At 39.3% G+C, this 22702-nt stretch overlaps 1 long non-coding RNA gene across 1 annotated transcript in view; it reads left to right on the top strand.

Moving 5' to 3' along the window:
- Nucleotides 1-18754, top strand: part of LOC107185105 — a 23373-nt gene extending 4619 nt beyond the window's left edge. Inside the window, exons 2-3 of the long non-coding RNA XR_001516022.1 lie at nt 1126-1127; nt 18744-18754. This is a non-coding gene — a long non-coding RNA (uncharacterized LOC107185105). The remainder of the gene's footprint in view (nt 1-1125; nt 1128-18743) is intronic.
- The last annotated feature ends 3948 nt before the right edge of the window (nt 18755-22702 follow it).

Here is a 22702-nt window from a genome sequence, read left to right as displayed (position 1 = left end):
AGCCCTCACAATCGATCGCCCTGCAGAGGGTGGCTTGGGCCTCCCTCTTTGGAGTGATCACAGAGCCCCCCTATTGATCGCCCCCCAGCCGGTGGCCTGGGCCTCCTTCTTTGGGGTGATCACAGAGCCCCCCTATTGATCGCCTCACTGGCTGGTGTCCTGGGCCTCCCTCTATGGGGCAATTGTGGGGCGATAGTGAACTCCCTAACCAATCATATCGCACCCACCTTGGCTGGCCTGGTGCCAGTGCGTGTCATAGCGTGGTTGTCCCAAAGGTTGTCTGGATGGTCTTTCTGCTATTCAGTCGTTTGGTCGATTTGCATATTAAGCTTTTATTATTATAGATATCTTTCCTGACTTCTCAGATAACCAGACTCAAATCTGATGTACAATAGTAATGATCTCATACTAGTATTTTTGCATGTCCCCCCTGAATCTTTTTGTTTTCATAATGGTTTTTAATTTTTCTCTCACTTTGTTTAATAGCTCTCTAAATATTTTTGAAGGTGGGTTTGATATAAACACTACTAAAATGAGTGATTAACAAATACTGAAGTTAGCAGAAATCTTACTGGTTTACATTCTGTGAAGTAAAAAGAAAAGAAAGAATAATGCTTCTATTTTTAGCATAGCAGACTTTTATTAGATTGAAGTTTAGACTCAAATTCAATTCTACTTTTTCTTATGACCTTATATTGTCTTTAGTGTTTAAAAGTCACAAAATATGTTTATTTACATCATATTTGGCCTTTACAAAATTGTGTGGTTATCCACAATTCTAATGTTGCACTCCTCTTAAGAGAGGGGCAGTTTTATTGCATTGTCTTAGATCAGTGACTTTCCATCTTTTTCATTTCATGGCACACATACACTAATTAGTAAAAATCTGCAGTACACCACAAAATATATTATGTTTTTTGCTGATCTGCCCCCCCCCCAAAGGTATAATTTTGATTTATTCACACCTGTGGCTGTTGTTGTGTTGGCTGTTGTCATTTTTTTTATTTAAGGTAAAAAAGGTTAGTGACCCTGACTAAATAGTCACGTATTCATATTTTAAAAAAATTTTGTGGCATACCAATGTCTTAGATTATTCTTAAGGAACTGAAAACTTAATCTTTTAAGATGTCAAGAAGACTACATCCTATCCTCTTTTGCCCTCCAGCACCTGCAACACAAACATCATCACAGAAAGATTTGTGGGTGTCATTGATATGGTCACCTCACCTCTAACATTTCACTTGGGAAAGAAACCTGGACAGGATGCCTGAACCATGGCATCCTTTAGACTTAACTTCAAGAGAATCTAGGTGAGCCTCTGGTGGCCAACCTGTAATGTGACAGGTCTCAGATGGAATAAAGGTTCCCCACCCTAACTCAGGGTTGGTGTGAGAAGTAAGATTATTGGTCTCATTATGGTCAGATCTCACCAAAAAAGAGAAAATATACTAAATATTAAATAGATGGGCAGTAAATAGATTAAAATAATTACCTACGCATTTGTTTAAATAAATGCAAAACTGGGTTCAGTATCTGATTTAGGTGAAGAAAATTGCCAGAGAAAGTTTTTATGGAGAGAGCAGACCCTTACAGGAGCAGTCAGAAGGTTGGAGCTCTAGATATTTATGTTTCTTTATGACACACACACACCAGTCATTGTCCTTTTCAAAGGAAAAACAAGGCCACCTTTTCAATAAAGTGTAGTGCTACACATCTTGTCACTTTTTGAAGCCCTTGGAATGTAGGGCCTGAAATAATAGGTTTGATCCTTAATGGTTCATCAGTGAAAGCCTCAAGCTAAACTTTTTCAAAGAGGCAGCACAGCATGAAAAGGTGAGTAAGGATTCATTTAGGAATACACTTGAAAGGTGGTGGGCTGTCAAAGGTAACATTGCACCTGAGGAGCAGTAGAAAGGCAAGGGGCATGGGAAGAGCCACTGCAGAACACCCTGCAGCGATGCTGGTCCTGAGGGAGAGCGAAGTGCGAACAGCTGACTCCAGGAGGGGAGAGCCTGAAATGGGGACAGAGGAGGCCCTGCCAAGGAAACAGTAGATAGCCAAGCGAAGGGTGGAAAAGGGAAACTTGCTTTGGAGGATAAGAGAGTGGGCAGGAGGTCATACCGCTTGGCAAAGGAAGTAGTGATATTACTGGTCATGAGGTAGGAGAATAGCTAACCTCTGGGGATTGATTTATACTATAAAATGTGCTTGCCTATTAAAACATTATCTTAATATTATTTACAATATCACTTGGCACTTTTATCTATTTTGACTCTCAGTCCACTGATCTTTTTTTGTTACATTATGTCAAGATATCTATTAAGCCGGAAGAAGGTATTAGATTTGGGTACATGAATTATTGCTGCTAAGAATGATTTAATGATGTAAATCAAGGAGACAGATAAGATGATTCTAGAAAGAAGTGAAAATATCAATAGATCATTAAAAATTTATTACAATAACATAATAATAAACTTATTATTCTGAAGCTCTTTATTGCAAAACACAATGGAAAGTGAGTTTATATTTGATCCTTTATTTTTGATTCATTGACATTTTATATGGTAAATTTACATAATAAATTCTGGTATGCAAAATTATATCACCCACTAAATATTAGACCACTTTGTAAAAAGAAGTCTTGAATAAAATTTACAACGTATTATGATTCAAAACACTCCCATTTTATGAGATATAATCAAAGGCTGAAAATTTGAAGTATCTTTTAAAACATTATGAAGTTATAGATCAGGGTCTGCCAGTCTCCTCAAATTAATCATAAATGCTTATAATTTTCATCTTATCTGCATATATAGAGTTATAAGTTAGAATTATGTCTAATTATGCATAATTTTCCTGCATATTTTAAAGTATTACTTTTGCCAAACAAAATCCACAGTCGGATGGCTTTACAGGATACTTTTTAATATCTTAGTAAAACAAACAGACAAAAATGAGCACTAACGACAGTGTGCCACCACACTAGAAGAACTAACTGTACTGAAAGGATATTTCAGGTTGAAATATTTGAAAAGTACATTACAAGCAACAACAGAAACCCTTCTTATATCAACAATGCCACTCCTCTTGATGATTTTGCTGATTCTACCCCCGTAGCTAGGGGAGAGTTGATTCCCCCTTTTTTAGGTGATAAAGTGCACATTGTAGTGGAAGGCTTTGAAAACTGCTGACATTTGAACCTATTGTGTTGTTGTATGATGATGAAATTCCAGGCTTTAAAACCAAAATCACAGAAATGGCAAGATTAACAGTGGAGTGTAATGACAGATTTCATTATCTTTTTTTTTTTTTTTTAATGAGAAACTCATGTCCAAAAGTGGGTGGCCTGGAAAAATACAAGGAACTGACAGCAGTTGTTTAAGTTAAGAGATCCTCACCTAAAACCTTTACGTGTTGTTGCATAAAAGTACCTGGATTCATTTCTGGTCACATACTATGTTACAAGATTGGGTTAATTTGTAAAACTCAAAATTTGATTTCCTTAACTTGATCTTGAATTCTTAGAAGAAAGGTGGAATATTGAACGAAGGCTTTTAATCTGGGAAAGGACAGGTTATAATTTTGGAACATTCTCTCTGACAATTGTCTAGAAGATTGGCAAAGTCAGGTTGGATCCAGAGAAACCAGTTAGCAACTTCTGCAGTATTCAGGCAAGAAAGCTCAAAACAACAACAATCAAACAAAACAAAGACAAATCACGTCATTGGTTATGAATATGGAGAAGAAAATATTAATGTATAAAACACTAAGGAGGGACATCTACAAAATAACTAACTGTTCAAAAGTCTAAGTTATAAAATTAAGGAAAAACTGAGGTCTATCTTAGACTGAAGGAGACTAAAGAGACATGACAAATAAATTTAACAAATTGCTTTTTCTATAAATGATGTTACTGGGGCCCAGCTGGTGTGACTTAGTGGTTGAGTGTCCACCTATGAACTAGGAGGTCACTAGGAGGTCCCCAACAGGGCACATGTCCAGATTGTGGGTTTGATCCCCAGTGGGGGGCATGAAGGAGGCAGCTGATCAATGATTCTCTCTCATCATTGATATTTCTATCTCTCCCTCTCCCTTCCTGTATGAAATTAATAATATATATATGTATATTAAAAATATGTTATTGGGGCCAATGGTGAAATTTAAAAGGATCTGAAGATTAAAAGGTAGTGATATATCTATATTAATTGATATTATTTTTTAGGAAATGCACACTAGGGGGTATTGAACAATTAGGTCAGCAATTTAATCTCAAATAAGACAGGGAAAAAACTGTACTGTAATTATAATTTTCTGTAAGTTTGAGGCTTTTACTTTTTGAATAAGGAAGCTTTATTATTTTCTCAATAACAGTACACATTGAGTATTACTTTGCATTAGTTTCAGGTATACAGCATCGTGGTTAGACAATCATATACTTTACAAAGTGCTCCCCCATTATTTCCAGTACCCACCTGGCATCACACATAGTTATTACAATACTAGAGGCCCAGTGCAAGAAATCGTGCACTAGGTGGGATCCCTTGGCCTGGCTGGTGATCAGGGCCAATCGGGGGCTGTGAGAGGTTGGTTGTGGGAGTTCGCTGCCCACCAGGAGGCAGCTTCTGCATTGAGCATCTGCCCCTTGGTGGTCAGTGGACAGCATAACGACTGGTCAACTGATCGTTCAGTTGTTCGGTCGTTTGGTCGCTTAGGCTTTTATATATATAGATTATTGACTCTATTTTCTATGCTCTACTTTACATCCTCATGACTATTTTGTAACTACCAATCTGTACTTTTCAATTCCTTCACCTTTCACCCAGTTTCCTATCCCTCCTTTCCTCTGGCAACCTGCTCTCTTTATCTATGCGTCTGTTTCTGTTTTATTTATTTGGTTATATTGTTATTTAAATTCCACATATAAGTTAAACCATATGTTGTAGCCAACTCAACTTGGGCTCTAATGGAGGGAGGGTGGCTCAGAATGGACTAGGGGTCTGCCAGGAGAGACTGGGTTATACTGCTCCAGGGATAGAGCTGACGGTACAGCCACCAGGGTCCCTGCACTGAGTTTGTCTCCCATGCCACTCACAAAGGATGCAGGCCAGCACTCCCCTCCACACAGTGCCAGCCTGGTTAAATGCACCAGCCCCACCCTTCTGGCTCCTTGTCCTCTGCTTCCCTCATGCCCTTCGGAGGAAGCAGCTGCCTGGGCCCATGGTTGAAAGGTCTGGGGTATCAGAGACTGAGTTGTGTGCTCTGAGGTGGGGGTCATTCCCCACTTTCCATGAGATTGATGAAAAATTATTAAAATTATTTGTCTTTGCAATTACACTGTAAATATCTACAGGAGTGGGCAAATATAGATTTACAGCTGTGAATACAGGAAACAGTTTTTCGGGGGCTGTGAGAGGTTGGTTGTGGGAGTTCGCTGCCCACCAGGAGGCAGCTTCTGCATTGAGCATCTGCCCCTTGGTGGTCAGTGGACAGCATAGCGACTGGTCAACTGATCGTTCAGTTGTTCGGTCGTTTGGTCGCTTAGGCTTTTATATATATAGATTATTGACTCTATTTCCTAAATGCACCAGCCCCACCCTTCTGGCTCCTTGTCCTCTGCTTCCCTCATGCCCTTCGGAGGAAGCAGCTGCCTGGGCCCATGGTTGAAAGGTCTGGGGTATCAGAGACTGAGTTGTGTGCTCTGAGGTGGGGGTCATTCCCCACTTTCCATGAGATTGATGAAAAATTATTAAAATTATTTGTCTTTGCAATTACACTGTAAATATCTACAGGAGTGGGCAAATATAGACAGAGGTCCAGGCAAAGGTCTGGGGTATCAGAGACTGAGTTGTGTGGCTCTGAGGTGGGGGCCATTCCCCCCTTTCCATGAGATTGATAAAAAATTATTAAAATTATTTGTTTTTGCAATTACACTGTAAATATATACAGGAGTGGGCAAATATAGGTTTACAGCTGTGAATACAGGAAACAGTTTATTCTTGTATTATTATTATCCATTAATTACTGTATTATATTCTGTATAAATAACTATAAACCTACTTTTGCTATACCCTGTAGATAGATCTATAATAATAAAAGCTTAATATGCTAATTAGACTGGACAGCTGAACAACCTTCCAGACTACCTTCCGGATGATCTTCCGATGAGCTTCCGGATGAAGCCAGGGATGCTAGGGCTCTACCCCTTGCACGAATTTTGTGCATCGGGCCTCTAGTAGATAGATAGATAGATAGATAGATAGATAGACAGACAGACAGATAGATAGTAGTGTGATACATCTTTGTAAAAACATCATTCTTACTTAAAAAGCTCATGGAGCAAAAATGTGCTTGGAGATAGTTTGGGTACACACAGCATTCATTATGCTTTAAGAAAAGTCTGTGATATCCAGCCAATTGAAACTTAAGCTGGGGCTGTTGAAATTTATATGTACTTTCATATTTACAGGGTCAGAGTCCCTGAAAGACCCTCTGGGATCGGACTGCATGTAGGACTGTATTCAAATTTCCCTTTTTCTTAGCGTCTTCCCCTTTTCTCTCCTGCTCCAGGACTGGTTTCTTAGGGTGAACTTCCTAACAAGCCTTGAGGAACTGAATCCCTGCAAACAGACTCCAGGAAGCAGACCACCATAAGCCATGCCTTTGCTATTAAAATTTCACATTTCTCCTTAAATGTGAAAGATATGCTCATCCCTTTTGCTGACCTCCCAAGGGTCTCCTTCTTTCATGGCATCTGACTTTGACACAGTCCCATATCTGAGTCTAAATTGGGTCACAGTGTGGATGAGGCTTCTGGAGAGCATTTTCTGGGACTCAGTTTCTCAAGTTCAGGTCCTCTGGATTAGACAACCAGGGAAGTGAGGTGGCAGATGATCTGCCTCACACTTACCTGACATACAGTGGTTAGAGAGGAACCAGATAAACACAATGAACTCCAGCTTTCAGAAGGAGTGGGCACAAAGCATCAATGCTAATGCCGTGGCATGAGCAGCTGGGGTGATGGGCTGTCTTCACTGTGTGGGCAATAAGGTAGTTCATTGTCTGTAAGAATTTAAGAACAATAATATAACTACCCAAATCTCAGAATGCACTTGGTCACTAGACATAGGCAAGTGTAATCAGAGTCAATGATAAATACTCCTCTCAATCCATGCAGATGGGTCCACCCTTCACCTTTGTACACCATGGCATAACCATTATTCATCCACAGCAATTCCAAAATCCAGCTCGCCCATGCCACCAGTCCCTTGATTAGGTACAGATGGTCCTGGGCATGGTTCTTTATGGATGCCAGGGTGTCCTCCTTTCCATTGCAAGCAGTACATCTCAATGATTAAGATTAAAAGCTCCATGATTTCTTAACTATGTTACCATGAGCAGATGACTTTATCTCTTCAAACCTTCACATCTTCATCTGTAAAATGGGGATTTTCATATGGTACTTAGTGTAAGACATAAGTGTTGTAAGGTTCTGGTGAGATTTAAATGAGATGTTATATAAAATCAGTAATATTTTATACATGCAGTATATATGAGATATTACATTTAAAAGTAAGATATTTAAATATATTACATATAAAAAATCTTAAACAATGCCTTGTAGTACTCCTCAATAGATGTGCACTATCATTGTTATTTTATACTAGAGGCCTGGTGCACAAAATTCGTGCACTTGGTGGGGGGGCCCTTGGTCCAGCCTGCACCTTCTCGCAGTCCGGCAGCCCTCAGGGGGATGTCCCACTTGAGGAGCGGGCCTAAGCTGTCAGTCAGACATCCTTAGCACTGCTGCTGTGCTCACCAGACCTGAGCCCGGCTTCTGGCTGAGCTGCGCTCCCCTTGTGGAACATCTTCCCCCTGGTGGTCAGTGTGCATCATAGCGACCGGCTGTTCTGCCGTTTGGTCGATTTGCATATGAGCTTTTTATTATATAGGATGTGTCTCTGTCCTAAAAATTGTAATATGAAGACTAAAATGATATTGGGTTCCTATGTGCACATTTATAAGGAAACAATTTGAAATTGTCAGTGCCTTTTTGCTGACAATTTGGGAAGAAATACTTAGAGAAGGGAATGAAATGATACTGAAGATCAGACCTGAGTGCAAATCTTAAAATAAAACTGGAAACATGGATTGATTTGGATTATAAAGGGCACAAAATTAGTGTAAAGAGCTACAATTTAGTTTTCCAACTGGTTTAAAACCTGCTCAGGGCAGCATGAGGAATTTTATAATGGCCTCTTACTATGCAAAGGGCACAAAATGTAAAATCAGATGCTCTGGTTGCTGGGAGGATAGTACCCAATTATCCTCATCCATTACTAGGAGGCTGAGGCAAAACGTTACGCAGTGTCTGCTCACACAGTCCAAAGTGGCAGTCCTGTCAGAGTTGGACCCTACTGACCCTTCCAACAAGCCCTGAAATATTGAAAGAAATCAAGACGAGTTGAATGTTTTTGGAAGACTTGATGACAGTAATGACAGAGTAGAAGTGAAACAACAGGGGCAGTAGATGTCCAGACCATCCTTTGTGTAGCAACGTCTTTTAAAACATGTCATCTGCCCCTGCCTCGTTTTCTTGGGATCTGTCTTGTTAAAACTTCTCTCGAATCCTTACTCAAACTGAGGCCGATTCAGATCTTTACAAGTTTTTTAAGCCGCTTTGCCAAGGGGCAAGGTGGAAATCATTGTAAAAATCACCTTTTTCTAAATAATGGATGAGGACTTGAAATGAAATCATAGCTCAGGTCTAGGGGCCCATGGGCCCCTCACTGCTTGTTCCTGGGCTACTGGGTTTATTCTCTGCCTCTCCTTTGTGTGCCTAACCCAGGATTTCATAAAGTCACTGTCTGACCTCAACCTCCCACTTTCTCAGTTGGCAGAATCTGACTTTTCCCTGGGCGCTTTCTATTTCAGGCTAGATGCTCCTCCTAAAGTAAATATGCCACTTTCACTAAGTGATGGAATGCACCCAGTATTTTTTTTTTTACAGAAACCCATGTGCATTTGGCTAATAGTTGCTGAGACATGCAGCCTTTTGATACAGGTGGTCTGGTCTTCACAGTTCAATCTTTTGGCACCTGCTGCGTTACATTGTCTAGGTTGATTGGCACAATTCTCTGTTCTGAATTCACTGCTACCCTACCGCATCAGCTGACTACCTCTGTCAATGTCTAAAACAGATCCGCAGGCTGCCGGTACCCCTTGGATACTGCGTTTACACGAGCTAAATGCCCCCTTTTGGAATCAAGACCTTGGTTCTCAGTTGTTCTTTTTCTCACCCTGTAAAACTGTCTTCACTTTAGATCCAGATCTGGTAAAACAACCAAGGTTTTTTTATATATACATGCATGATATGTATGTAAGGTTATATACTAAACTTATACCTTCTCTCTTCAATTTAGGATGTTTGATTTCTGTTTTCATATGTACTGTGTTATTTAGCTCTGTTGAGTGAAAAGACATGGTAATAAATCAACACTTGTTGTTTGCTTTTAAATTAAAGTATCCTTGTAGATTTCAGCCAAAGGAAATGCCACATTTATTGACTAGTTTAACTGAGCCAGGTATGCTCTGCATGGAATAATTAAGTCTTTATAGGAAATTCTTTTTAAAAATGGGATGAATTAATGATGCTAATTAGGGCAGAAGAAAACAAGGGTGACTGAAACCCACCCAGAGGTAATCCACACAAACCACCCATAGTAAATAGCATTGATTTTTCTTTTTTGTTCCTGAGCACTGACCATGCAGAGTGACTAATGCATAATCCAGTGGGCTGACAGGATTTTTCCATCTTGTCTTTCCCATTATTTGATAAAAGGAATAAGGATACAGAAATCGCCAGCAGAAGTGGGGTGGGGGGAGAAAGAAGTGTTCCTGAATAAGTAAGTATTGACTGTTTCTTGTTTCTACCAATATCACCCTGAGGTGGTTGATGAAGGGGCCTCATTAACCAGACTCACTCAGTGGAAGTGGCTTGGGAGCCTGCCCTATGGCTTTAATCAGGGACAATCCTTTAGCTGATGCAACAGGAAATCCAGACATGATGCTCTAATCCAGCGGTCCCACAGTTGAGTCCTTCCTATAGATGGAGACTGATGTCCTCTTTGGATGGGAGGTCTACAGGACAGATCTCTGAACAGACTGTGTTTTTCAGAAAGGTCAAAGCAATACTTCCTGTCACACATGCTGTTCCAGAACCTTCCCCTCCCCTATTTTCTGTCCCTTTGAACCTGGATAGTCTATGACTGTTCTGACCAACAGGGTACAGCAGAAGGAGGCTGTGTGTCATATGATACTGGTTAAGTCTGGCTCTCTCTTTTTGTGACATGCACCTGGGGACCCAGCCTTTACACTGTGAGGAAGCCCAGGCAACGTGAGGATATAAAGGTGTTGAAGCCAACAGCCCCAGGTCAGGTCTCCGCCTGCTGCCAGCAGCCTCTGATATAGAGCAGAGGCAGTCCATTCATTCCCAATGTGTCCTGTCCGAATTCCTGATTCACAGAATCCACAAGCATAATAGAGGTTGTTTTAGGCACTAATTTTGGAATAATTTGTTTTGCAACCTTAATAACTGGAAAAATAGATATTAGCTGATTGCTTCTTAAAGTAGTCTTAGTAGTCTCAGCATTGTTTCTGTATTACATGGAATATGAATGTGGAAATGAAAGAAACAAAACAAACCATAATTTCTCTTCTCTCCTTTCACTGGAAAGCCAGATATCTTTCAAAAGTTCAGTTAAGGCTTCTGTGTTTTCTGTCACAATTTGAAAGCTCTTACCCATTCTGAAGTTGATAAATCTAGTTTTAGAACGTCCCATATTTCTGCAAGGCAAACTCAAAAGACAAATTATTAACTGAGGATAGAAACATGTGCAACTTGCTTCACATGAGGTTAATTTCCTTGATTTATAGTACTCCTATAAATCAATAAGAAACAACAACCTAATAGAAAAGTGGTGACAAATGTGTCCAGAAAACTCATAGAAAATGAAAATCAAATGGTTCTCAAATACAAGTAGAGGCCCGAGCTCACTCATAATAAATGTAAATTAAACTGAGGTTCTGGGATTACCCCACCCATATCAGATGGGCCAAGATGAAAACTTTGGTAACATGTTGATAAAGGTGTGGGAAAGTAGGCATTCTTTGCAGGGCAGTTTTGATAAGAAGAGTAATTTTATATATTCATGCATATATAAATGCATGATATGTATGTAAGGTTATATACTATGACATTTGTGTAATGACAAAGGATTGAGAGCAACCGAAATATTCTTCAATCAAGGTTTAGCTATATAAATTATGATATATCCCTGTGATGGAATGCTATGTATCCAAATTTAAAATAAATGAAAAATATCTCTATGTACTGATCAAATGATATACAAAATATCAAAATGAAGTGAAAGAGTAAGCTAGAAAACCTTCCTCTGTGTTTTACAATATCTGTATAACTTTTTAAAATTCTTTCTGTATACACATGTCCATATATATGTGTGCATATACACTTGTTCATATACTCATGGACTATCACTGGGTGGATATATAAGAACTGTTAACATTGGTTGCCTCTGAAGAGGAGAGCTTACTAACTGGGGGAAAAGTAGAAGACAAAATTTTCACTGTTTTACCTTTTTTTAACCTTTGAACATATGAATGTATTATCTTTTAAAGTAAAATAGTCACTAACAATCATTCCAGTCCAATGATGTTCTCATCATCTTCTTTATGTATTTCTATCTCCTGCCACATTAGGAGCATCTAGGATTTACTCCTTTAATATCCCTGATACTTGTGGACATCAATGCTAGGAATAGGGCAGGCATTTATGAAAGGGATGCAAGGTGGCCTCTGATATGCAGGATGACAGAGCCACAATCTGCTGCGCCAGAAGGAGGCAGGGGACTTGAAGATGAAATCCCACATAGTGCCTTTTGTGAAGGCTGCTAGGAAGACCTGCTTTTAAGCTGGCCCTTCATGCAAAGAAAGGAAAGTTACATAGAGGATCTGGGGTGGCACGTGACAAGAACAAGAGTAAGGATGTCTTCTAGAAGATTTGAGTAGACTGAGGTGAAAAATCAGGGATTATCTTTACTTTGTGAACCTGAACAGGGAATATCAGTAATTTATCTAGTGAGTGCCAAGGCCCTGCCAGTCAAAACAAAGCTTGATGTGTTTTAAATGATTGATGACGAATTGAATCAGGTGGCTGCTTCCTACTGTAAGTATTTATCAGTTCACTAACCAAGCCACCATATGTGGCCTACATGGCAGATGCTAGCTGCGTGGAATAGAGACATGTAATTCAAAGAAACAATTTTTAATGTCACATTGAATATTTAAAAGCCACTCTGTCAGCCTCTGAAGATAAGAAAGGGATATATTCATCTGATATTTCTCAATAGATGAATTCAGTTGATATTTATATGGTTGAAACACATCTCTCTATATACACACAGATTAGCATTTATGATATTATTAACATCTGGTGTTTATATAGTGTAGAAAGCCCCCTACCTTGCAATAGTTACCCAAAAGTTTGTTTGTGAATTTGTTATTTCCCCCTAGAAATAATGTTATAAATGATGCCCAGATTATCAGGCCAGTTTAACAGAAATTAATTTAAGCACCACATACCTGAAATTGTATATGGAAAGTGTACTTTTAATTCTATACCACTCTTATGCACTGCACTGTGTGTCTGAGAAACTACATTGCAACAATAGGAACTTATTTCTTCCTGTATCGCAATAGAGAGATAGAAGTACTATCTTATGCACATGAGCAGTAATGAATCCTCCATTGTTTTTACCTCTTTACTGTGCATGGTGAAGGTACTAGTCTGGAAACTTTACCCTCCAATATTCACTGATGAATAACAAAAAGCAACTGCCCATGATAAGTAACCCTAGAAAATCTTGGGTGAGACTCCTGTCTCTGCCACTGATTTGCTGGATCACTGCTAAGTTAGTCAACATCTTTCCACCTCAGGTACATCATCTGCAAATTGGGAATAAATCTACCTATTCTTCGGGTCTTTGAGAGTATGAAATGCTATGAGGCACACCTAAAGTAGAAGCAGAATAGTATTGTGCTAAGACACAGGTATCCTAGTCAAGTTGCTTGGGTTCAAATAGTTGACCAACTGTATATGGTGCTACATGGTTGACCTTGTGCTAGTAATTTAACCTTGTGGTTCTCGAGCTACATATTAGCATCACTGGGGAAAACTTAAAAATTACTGCTGCATAGCTTCCCCTATCCATATCTGTTAAACAAGAAGTTCTCTGGGTAGAACTAGACATCAGCATTTTTAATCCCTTTTCTACCAGGTGATTTCAAACATGCAGTCAAGTTTTGGCTTCCGTTGATTTGTATCTTGGAGGAATTTATAGCTTTTAGCTCTCAAAAAAAAAAAAAAAGAAATTGGAGAATTGAAAAAAGATAATCCAAGTAAAGTACTTAGCACAGTGCCTGGCACAGGTTAAGCACTTGATTTAGTTTCATTCTGTAAAGTGAGTGTAGCATTGAAATTGTTCAGCACATCTGTGCTTTTTAGAAAACGGAATGACTATCTGCTGTTCCATTTCTCTCCTACACTTTGTTTGTATTCTCTGTCCTAGCTCAGCTGGCAGAGTTGTCCTGCATAATAAAACTGCAGTATGCAGGAAAAGGTGAACACCTGGATCCCAAAGCTACAGCTGCCCCTAAATAGCCCTGTGATACTGGGCAAGGCTTTAAATCTGTCTGTGCTGGTTTCCTCTGTGCCCCCATAAAATCCAGCTCACTGAACACTTTATACTTGAATGGAAAGGAAGACATTGCCAGGCTGGAGGTAGGGCAAATAAATATCCAGGACCTCCCGGCTTTTCCTGGCAATGGTTACTGTTGCCCTCTGGAAAGAGGATGAGGTGAAGACAGAAAAAAAAATATTTTTGTTATAGCAACTCGAGAGGCCTCGGGCAGAAATGAGGAATATGTTCACGAAAACAGGAGGAATGGTGATCCTTGTTACAAGGTGGCAGGGAACTTGGCTGCACTGTGTTCATGTCCTGGTGTTCTGGGGAAGGTAGAACTCATAGCGATGACACTGGATATTTAGCTGAGGAGAATTGTAAGCAAAGTGTTGACAGGATGGCTCGGTTCTTCCTGACTGCTGATAGTAAAATGTAAGAAAAAAAATAATTTAAAAAAGAATTGTTGAACTAAAAAATAATCAGAATTTAAAAATTTGGAAAATTCTCAGCCTATCCATGCTTCAAAAAATGAGAACTCGAGTTTAGAAGAGAACATTAACCGTGAGGGCCAAGCCTCCATTTGATAAGGAGATTAGTGTGGATATGAGCCACGGATCTAATCAGCCATCTCAACAGAAGCTAGGACCCATTTTTTCAGCATAAGGAAAGAATGATCCTAAAGATGATTCAGAGATAGTCAGGGCTGCCTCCTTAGTTTCAAAAATTGTGTGGCAGAGTCATGGGCAGAACCACTGCCTCGGCGACGTGGAAGGTGGGACCAGCCCCCAGTGTGCCTGGAGAGCAGAGCATGGAGCCCACAGGGATTATTCTGGAGCCTTAAGATACCAAGGAGTTTACCTTATTAGGTTTTGGACTTGCCTTCACCTCTTCTTATTTTCCATTTCTTCCTTTTGGAATGGGAATATCTATCTTATGCTTGTCTCACTATTATATTTCAGAGAAATACAATTTTTGGTTTCACTGGTTCTAGGAATTTTACCTAGAATGAATTATCCCTTGAGTCTCACCTGTATGTGATTTAGATGATATTTCAATGAGATTTTAGACTTTAAGAGTTTATGCTGGAATGAGTTAAGATTTTGAGGGTTGTTGCAATGGAATTAATATATTTTGCATATGATAAGAATATTAATTTATGGCAGCAGTAGTGGAATATTTTGAACTAAATATTTATGCCACCTCAGAATTCATATGTTAAAAGCCTAACCCTTTTGATATAAAACTTTGACCCATTTGTCTGAGAAATTTTTCAACATATTCCTTAGCGCTATGTAGCCAGGTAGTTCCACCAACTGACAACTTTTCTGATTCTACAAGATTGACAGCAAAGTCAGAGATTCAACTTGGGTACTGGTCCAGCCTCTCATCAGCATTTAATCTTGGAGAGGCATAAAAGGGTTTTCCAAGTCATGTGCTTTCTAGTTAATTAACTTCACTGAAACCTGATTTATTAGACAGGCATTACTGAGAATCAAGTGTTTTCTGCTCAGGTTTCAGCTGCAGGAGAGACACTGAAGCTTCTCAGTTATCTATAATAATAAAAGTATACTATGCAAATCTGACTGAACCTGTGGAACAGCGGAATGACCTTCTGGATGACCTTCTGGACAAAGCCAGGGCTGCAAAGGCCAAGGCAGTTGGGGTTGCGAAGGCCTACCCTTGCACGAATTTCATGCATCAGGCCTCTAGTTAATTATAAAAACTGAAATAATCCCTTTGTGACTTTTTCCCCTGACACTTTCATTTGGAATCTTAGCATAGGCAAAGGGTGAGGAAATTAAATGTGCAGAGTGTTAGGGACTAGGAAGCCAGAAGATCAAGGGTGTTGGCTGGTTCATAGACCCTCTGGAAAATAGTGATTATTTTGCCCACCCTCCAACCCCCCCAAAAAAACAAAACAAAAACACAACAAACTATTGTGGCATTCTTCTGTCCGTCATTGAAGAAATGTTTGTTTAGTACATACTATATGCTTGGTAATGGATTAGGCACTGGAAGGCAGCAATAATGAAGGTGGGTCTGGTCTTTGTCTCCAGGGAGCACTCTTCCTGGTGGGAAGACAGACACTTGACAAGTAATTACAACTACAAAAGTAGCATATGACAGAAGCAGCCAAACTAGACTGGGGTTTAGGTCAAATCTGCCTGAGAAAGTGATTTTGGAGCAGATTTATGTTGACTGAGCAGAAGATAATGGGTGATGTGTAAGGCATGAAACATTCTGGCTACACAAGAAATTTAGAAAGGCAGCCATCAAGTGTCACAGTCCAGAGGAGGGAAAACAAGTAATAAATTCAAAGAATAGCAAAGAACTTCTTATTCTTGATCTTAAAAAGATGTGGCCACTGAGACATAGATGCTCTGCAAATGACCTGCCCTGAAATTCCAAGCTAGGAAGCAGATATCTATATCCCACCACTAAACTTTATTTATTTGTGTGTTTGTTTGTTTATTTATTTATTATTTTTGGCCAACAGCACCATTACATTTTGAAAGTCAAAAAAAGAGTCCAGAATATTACCAAAAGAAAAAAAAAAGGAAAAGCTGAACAATTTCTTATGGATAGCATAATAGGCAAATAAGACTAGTGTTATCTGAGGAGGTATACCAGGAAAGAGAGAGAGGAGAGAAGGGGATGGGAGGAGAGAGAAAATGAGCTAAAACAAAGGTAGTAAAAGAGACCCCAAGGCAAAGTTCCTCCCTTCAATGTAACTTAAAACGTGGGACTTCTTGCAGAAAGATCACTGGACATTTTGTCAAATGCATTGACTGTAAAAGAATACAGTATCACCAGACTCAACAATATATAAGCATCATCTTAGCATATATATTCTTGGGGACTGGGCACATAAGCTGCCCAGGCAGAGAAAGGAAACTCATTTCTGTCAGTATCTCCTGATGTACCACTTTCTGGGTACCACCTAAATAGCAAATATGTTTAGTGTTGCCTTTCCAAGGGCATCTTCCATAACTTTAGCAAAAGATATGTGTACAACCACCATAAGGCCATATATTCAGACCGTCTGTGGGTAAGAATTTTAAAATTGAATGTTGGGGATTAATGAGGACCCTGCTAGGGGCCTGTGTTGATCATAAATTTTTCTTCAGCATTGCAATTACATTAATTCCCAGAGGAACTCAAATATTTAGTATAAAAAATTACCCGTGCTGTTAGAGTAGCATTCAAACTGAAGTATGGCAGTTGCAATTTTTTCCCCCTAGAATTAAATTGTCTGCCTGCTCTGTCATCTGGGTGTTTCTGCATTATGCTTCACTTTCATCATAATCACTTATGCCAGCCTAAAATATCTTTTACTCCACTTGTCAGGAACCTAAATTTCTACATTTACAGATTTATTCCTTAGGAATCTTCAGTTGGAATGTAATTATTTTTCTTTGCAGATGAAGGAGAGTAATATATCAAGACGTTATAAATTGTTAAAACCTTGGTGAGAATCTGTTCATTCTGTGCATTAAGTTATTTGGCAATTGACTGTGTCCATCAGGGTCAGTAGCTGGGTCATATTGCCTTTTTGTTGATTCTGTTCCCTAAGTATCTTTGAAATCTCCTTGAATCTTTCCATCCTCATTGCTCACAAGTTCTTTTTTTCTGCGCAGTGTTCCTCTACCTGGACTCTCAGTCCGGAGTACAGCATTTTCAGACGTCAGCATCATTAATATTTATCTTGGGATGCTTGCTAAAATGTGCAGAATGCCAGCGCCCACCTTCGGAGATTCTGATTCATTGAGTATGGGGCCAGGGTCTGGATATTCACATTATACCAAGATTCCCACATGATTCTGAGGGAGGTGGTTCAAGGATCATATCCTGAAAAATACTTCCCTGGATTACTTGATCTAAAGTAGCATTTTCTCCTACCAACTTTTCCTAAAGTTATTTTTCCATCACCCAGGTTTTCTCCCACCTAGCACTTAGGGGGTCTACTTTCTCCCTTCAGAATATAAGTTCCCTGAAGGCAGTGCCTTGCCCTCCTTATTCGTCCCTGTAGGTCTAGCTCCTGGCCTAGGGTTTGGCTTGTAACAGTACTCAACACGTATTTTAGGGTTGAATAAATTATTAAGCATTGGTTTATCCTGGTCTTCAGTTCAGCCTTGCCACTGTTTTCAGAGTTAATTTTCAGACTGATGTGTTTCTGATCTTATTGTTTTCTCCCTTAAAACTTCCATTGTCTCTGGTCCCCTTACAGGAATGTTGTAAAGTTTTTAACACAGTATTAAAGTACTTTTCCAATCTCATATCAGACTACCTTATAGGCACATTTAGGACTACTATCCCCCATAAACTCTCTTCTTTAGCTATATTATTTTTTTTCACATTTCCATGCTTTCGCTCATGTATTTTTTTTTAAAATATGTTATTGATTTCAGAGAGAGGGGAAGAGGGGGAAAGAGACATAGAAACATCAATAACATCAATGATCAGAGCGAATCATTGACCAGCTGCCTCCTGCATGCCTCCCACTAGGGATCAAGTCTGCAACCTAGGCATGTGCCCTCACTGGGAACTGAACCATGACTCCCTTGTTCATAGGTTGGCAATCAACCATTGAGCCACACTGTCTGGGCTCATTCATATATATATATATTTTTGCCTGAAATGTCCTTCCCCCTTTTGTTGCTTTCCCTAAACCAATGCTTGAATTCCTATTTTTCTAAATTTTAATAAAATGTCACTTTCTCTGTGAAGTCTGCACTGTGCACTGTTTCTTTTTTTTTTTGGGGGGGGAGATTCATTTTTGATGCTCTTACCTTATTCTTTCTATGTTATTATTAATAAATTTTCTATATTATTTTGTGTCTCTCATCTTTGTATCCAAAGGGTTTAGGACAGGTATTTCCCACATACGTATTTAATGAATTATCTTAAAAGATAAATTTATAAAGTGTATTTTTTCCCCAGAATTGTGAATGATGCTAAGAAAGCTCAGATAACTTGAGTTCTCAGATATCAAACCTCATTACTAATCTTGGCTCTAGGTCAATCAGAAACAGAGAGGTATAGGGAAGGCCTTAGAATGCCTCAAAGCTCCTGGCCAAATACATTTCTTTTTCTCTACTTGATCCCGTGCCTAAAATTTTCAGCATTAAACATTTTTTTCTTAATACCCTTAAAGATGTTTCATCATTGAGTGCAATGCATGGAGTTTTGTTTTGTTATTTGACCAGTTGAGGGATAAGAAAGATAAATTTTGAGGGGAGAAAGGAAAATTATCCCTTAGGATTTATTAGGGCACTGAAATGGCAGATTCAACTCAATCCATGTGGGGACTAGGTCTTATAAGAATATCAGCAGACTTCCTAGTGACTTTTATCACATTATATTAGTTATAATCCATTCGACCTTCCACTAGCTATCCACTTACTAATTTGTGTCATTCTTTATCTAGTTGTCTACTAGGAAAAGAGAGGAACCAATAAAAGAAGGTAATAAACTTATGAGAGCTAAGATATACTTAAGAAGTTGAGGAAACAAATACCCCTGGTGATAGGGTATAAAAAGTTTGTGTACCAGAGTTTTACAACTAAGTTCCTACCAAGATAAAACAATATGGCAAATTTGAAATTTCATAGTGAGGTCCCAGGTTGCCAAGGGCATTACTTTACTTATAAGATTTGCATTATTGAGAAAAAAAAACAAAAAGAGAAAAAATTAATGGGCATGGACAACAGTGTGGTGATTGCCAGGAAGATGGGAGGGGTTGAGGGGAGAAAGTATATCAGGGATAAGTAGTGATGGACAGAAACCTGACTTAGGGTGGCGAACAAACAATGCAGTGTGTAGATTATGTGTTTTAGAAATGTGCACCTGAAGCCTATATAATGTTGCTATCCAGTGGCACTACAATAAATTCAATAAAAATGAAAAAGAAAAAATAAGAAAAATAGGTTTTTCTCCCTGGCTGCTTGAAGGTCAGCAGCCATCATGCATGATATAGTAACTATCCAGACCAGGAAATTCATGACCAACTGGCTACTTCAGTGAAACAAATGGTCTTTGACATAGTTCACCCATAGTTCAACAGCACCTCAGACAGAAATTTGGGAAACACTAACCAAAATATATAGGACCATACCAGATGGATTCAGAATCCATTTTGGTGGTGGTAAGACATGGTTTATGAGTCCTTGGATTATACAAAGAAAAATGAACCCAAACCTTGACTTGGAAGACATGGCCTGTCTGAGAAGAAGAAGACCTCAAGAAAACAAAGAAAAGAAACATAAGAACAGAATGAAGTCAGGGGACTGCAAAGACCAATGTTGGTTCTGACAAAAAAGGAGTAAAGATTCTTCAGTGACACTATACGTGGTAATGGTGAGATTTTTCATAAAAAGATTAACAAACTAAGAACTTACAAAAGAAGAAATGGGAACTAATTTCCTTCATGCCTCTTGATCTCATCACTTATTTGTAGAAAACACAACTGTTCAGAGAGTGGGGAATAATAAAAGTTTTATCAGCTAGTTTCTTTGGAGAGAGTTTATACACTGTGTTAATCTCTTTCTCTCCTCCAAGCCTAGTGAAGAGGGCTTCCCCCGACCACCTGAGAGATACTGCAGTCTGTTCCGATCTCAAGGGAACAAAAATGGCTGATGCATGATTCTTGCTTGAGGAAGAAAAGAAAAATGACCCAAGGCAGTAGAATATAGATTACTGTGCACTTCATGGATTTGTTAGGGCAAAGGTTGAGAGCTATCTGAGGGCTGTTTAATTCTTCTGCTTAAGGCCAGGTGTGTCTCCCAGAGTAATGTCCCTGTGGGACAGAAACTCTAGGAAATTAAAGTTTGGGGGAGTTGCCTATTCCATCTAAAGGAAAACGTGCATTTCCCATGTCAAAGTCCACAGTACATGGGAATTTCTCAGGATCCCACAAAGCTGCCCGGAAGAGGGTGAGCCTGAAATGTCTGTGTCCTAGGCACCCTAATTCAGATAGTAATGGCGTTCTTTACAAAAATATGCCTTTTCATAGATATTTAACCTGAGAGGAGAGGAGAGGAGCTTCCCTATGCAAACTGGAGAGAGACTGAATGGGTGGGGATGAGTAAAAGGAAAACTGACTGTGTATCCATTCTTGGACTAGAGGTTTGTGCATGCTGAAGATCACAGGTTATGGGAGGGGTAGAAGATTTACTGCTAAATTAAATGTAGGGCTAAGTTAAATATAAGGGCTTGCTTAGAATTGAGCATCATAATTATAAACTGAATCTATGTTTGTGAGGTAAAGGGGACTGTGGACCTGCACCTAATCCGTGTGGAGGTCAACCGGAAATTACACACTTCAGGGCACGGGAAATATCATCAAATAAAATTTAAAGGGTCAGTGAGAGAGAAAATAAATAAGTGAATAAACAGAAAATTAAATAAATAAATTGTGCTGTGACTCTGTCCAATTTTATAAGAGCAGTGAGATGCCTGTTTGCAGAGTGAGTACTCCTGGCCATCCTGACAGAGATGGGGATTTCACTCTGTAGAGTAAAACCTCATAGCCTCTGATCCAGAGCCAAGCAGAGTTGAATAGCAGAGGTGAGTTGCCATAGTGAAGACAGCAGGATTATGTGAAAGTCTGAATCCTGAGTGGTAAGGGCCTCATCCCCTCTCTCCATTTGCTTCAGAGAATTCTGGCATCAGACCAAGGATCAGAGGAAAGAGCAACATAAAGATGATGGCATTGCAGTGTGATTTTTAATGAAGCCCAGCACTTACCTCTTTCATTTCCCTCTTTATGCACAAAAAACTTCCAGTGAGCTTTTTAATGTCTTACTCAGAAATAGGAACAGAAATCAAAGGATGATCCAAAAAAGTCTCTACTGTGAAAGACAGAAACTAAAGTGAATTAGGATGAAATGGAGGCAGTGCAGGGAGAAAATGGAAGGAAAAAATAAACAATAAACTTAGAAAAATAATGAATGTCCTATTAGATTAAAAAATTAGATGGCCTGATGCTTTCTGTATTTATCGCCCACCTCACACATTCTAAGACAGCACTGACAACATTTCGCATTCATCTATCCCTGGGACAATCCTACTTTAACTTGTGGCATTGCTGAATGGTTACTATCTTCTCCTCAGACTGCCCAGAGACTTAATATTTTGATGAAGGTAAGGTTGTAAAGCTTACAAATAATCATATTTTATAATGGGTCTTCCTTTTAAATTATAGGAAGAAAATATAAAATGTATTTTGTAAGGAGCAGCTATACTTATCTGGGTAGCTAATGGGCTGAGGGAGATGCAGCAAGTGCTGCCAAAACAAGTGAAACTCACAAGAACATTGTAACTATGGTGACCACTACTTTGTTTACCTCTGGCTATAAAATAAAGGCTCAGCTTGCTGTCTGGATCTCTCTCTGTGGCCTCAGCCAGGCACTGGAAGATCCATCTAGACCCAGCTTATTCTCTTTGTCTTGTCTTTTCTACATCTTTCGCCACCCCCCCCTCCCCACCCCAGGCTCACTGAGCCCTTGGCTGAGCTGGCCCGGCACAGTATTTAGTGGTTAGTATCTACATAAAGTTATAATATGATGGTTAATAAGCACCTACCAATGTATCTAGCACTGTTGTAAAAACGATGGCAGTTTAAAAAAATATATAAAACATAGTTCCTGACTTTAGTGAATCCACTTGGGGGACCAAATACACAAATGTGAAACGGAATGTAAGATACTGTTTGATTAAGTATCTCAATGTGGAGTGCAGGCCACGGATGACTTCTGAATCAAGAGACAAATGTCTGTTTCTGCAAAAGAATAATGGCTGTGCCCCTGTTACAAAATGATATTGATTCTAGCTGGCAGGGAGGCCCGCAGATTGGGAGTCAGCCAGCAGTTGAACTCATGCAGGGAACCATATGTCAAAATGAAACCTTTTTGGATAATGCAGTCTGTCCACAGTAAAGCTTTTGT

The sequence above is a fragment of the Myotis davidii genome, unplaced genomic scaffold (assembly GCF_000327345.1).
Source record: "Myotis davidii unplaced genomic scaffold, ASM32734v1 scaffold629, whole genome shotgun sequence".
Taxonomy (NCBI): Eukaryota; Metazoa; Chordata; class Mammalia; order Chiroptera; family Vespertilionidae; genus Myotis; species Myotis davidii.
This window is presented reverse-complemented; position numbering and strand designations above follow the sequence as displayed.